Source organism: Ipomoea nil, unplaced genomic scaffold, assembly GCF_001879475.1.
Source record: "Ipomoea nil cultivar Tokyo-kokei standard unplaced genomic scaffold, Asagao_1.1 scaffold1277, whole genome shotgun sequence".
NCBI classification, from domain to species: Eukaryota; Viridiplantae; Streptophyta; class Magnoliopsida; order Solanales; family Convolvulaceae; genus Ipomoea; species Ipomoea nil.
The window spans coordinates 485,518-487,633 of record NW_017617705.1 but is presented as its reverse complement, the minus strand read 5'-3'; the positions used below and the strand labels follow the sequence as shown (position 1 = coordinate 487,633).

The following is a 2,116-nucleotide window of genomic DNA, read 5'->3' as shown; positions in this document are numbered from 1 at the left end:
AAAAGATTCCGGGTCAAAAGCTTTACCTTCAAGAACAAGGTAGTGGGTATCCACCCATTCCGCTTTTCTAGCCAAACTTGATCTTCTAGGCATGGTAGGAGATGACCCAAAGCTCAACAGAAAGGTGCCCACAACTTCCTCTTCACTCTCGCTGCTCTCCTCTCTCTCTCGCTCGATCGGCTTCCCGGCGACACAGCAGCAGGCGGCACGGCGGCTCTGGTGGTGCGTCGACGGCATGGCGGTGGCACAGCGACGGGTAGGTGGTGGCGGCGGGTTGCGTGAAGCTACGGGTAGGGGATGAGGTTTTGGCTACACACGGGTGGGAAGAAAAGAAGAAGAAGAGAATTTGGAATTTTAGGGATTTGGGAGAAATTGGGGAAAATGATGATTTAATTTGGGGATTTTGGGTAAAGTGGGAATTTATGGTTTAGATAGAATTAAAATTGGATAGGTTCTATTAAAACAATTAGCTCAAATGGGTTAAAGGTTGGGTTGACAAAGGATAGGCCTGAGTTTGAATCTCAAAGGTTATAATTAAACAGAGAAAATTTCAATTTTGGTCCATTGACTATTAGTGGTGTGTTAATTGCAGCACTTGACTATTAAAACTGTTAATGTAGTACCTTGACTATGCAATTTTTATCAATTTTGGTCACGCCGGCCAAATTAATGGCGAATTTCCACTGGAAAAATGTTAGTCAAACATTTCTCCGATTTGGCAGGGGCAAATAAGACATTTCATGTTGCTAATATGGTTGGTCTGTCCGGGTTGTTGACCATGAAGCTACCCGACCCGAATTAATTGGAATATAACCGCTCAACATCAATTGACTTCACATAAATTAACTGAACCAAAAAAAAAAAAAAAATTAGGAACTAAGAATTCACCAGTCAAAACAATACCTTTAACATCGTTTCTCCTGGCAGCCTCCGTGAACTTCTCCTTGAAGCCATGAATTACTACAACACAATCAAATTTCACAGTTTAGTTTCATCTATCCAAATCCAGCGCATACGCACACTCGCCAGCAACGGAGCGACGATGGTCGAGACCTGCTACGGGTGGCGACCAAAAGCGAGATTTTCTTCTTTACACGGTCGTCGGTCGAGTCCGGCTAACGGAGATTGAAACCGGAAAAATTAAACTACGGTAGGTAGGTAAAATTTTAATAGTTTTGAAAATAAATCAAAATTATGCTAAGGCTGAAAGGCATAATCAAAATTAACTATTGTAGAATCATCATGATGTTCTTCAATGGCACGAGCTTCAGATTTAATTTCAATTCAGCAAGGGTCAGATTACCGGAAAGGCCTAAGCATCTTCAATTCAGCAATGGTAAGTCTGTCATTCCATCTCCATCAACAAAGTAACATCTCAAGTGGTTAATTATTAGCTTCAGATTTAATTTCCCCAATAATATAATATATATAATGTTACTTACTCATTTGCAGGAAGCTAGACGAAGGAGATATATAAGACTCTGTATGTTCTTCCACCAGATCAGATAGAAGAACACCAACGTGATTGGTCTTCAGATCTGAATAAGGCAGTCGGCGATGATGGTGACAAAATAGAAAATTTTATAGTTAATCAAAGCATAGGAGAGGAGTAAAAAGCAGATCAGAGCTGCCTAGACAGATCGTTTTGAATTGGGGTCGGGTAGCTTCATGGTCAACAACCCAGACAGACCAACCATATTAGCAACGTGAAATGTCTTATTTGTCCCTGCCAAATCGGAGAAATGTTTGACTAACATTTTTCCGGTGGAAATTCGCCATTAATTTGGCCGGCGTGACCAAAATTGATAGAAATTACATAGTCAAGGTACTACATTAACAGTTTTAATAGTCAAGTGCTGCAATTAACACACCACTAATAGTCAATGGACCAAAATTGAAATTTTCTCTAATTAAACATTAGGCTTGACTTTTAAGCTACACACGAAGAAATTTTTTATATAAATTTTGCTATTTTCCATTTTCAAAGAATACTTGGAAAATTTAGAGAGTTTACAAAGGAATTGTTGTAAGAACAACTAAGTATAAGGATTGTAGAATTGACCCAAGCACAATTCATTCCAAAGATGAATAGCTAACTTCACAACGAAACTTATAT

General features: G+C 39.4%; 1 long non-coding RNA gene across 1 annotated transcript; it reads left to right on the top strand.

The window, feature by feature from the left end:
- The first annotated feature begins 764 nt into the window (after positions 1 to 764).
- Positions 765 to 1,545, top strand: LOC109184671. The gene is made up of 3 exons (XR_002054852.1): positions 765 to 1,150; positions 1,236 to 1,336; positions 1,453 to 1,545. It is a non-coding gene; the product is annotated as an uncharacterized LOC109184671 (long non-coding RNA).
- The last annotated feature ends 571 nt before the right edge of the window (positions 1,546 to 2,116 follow it).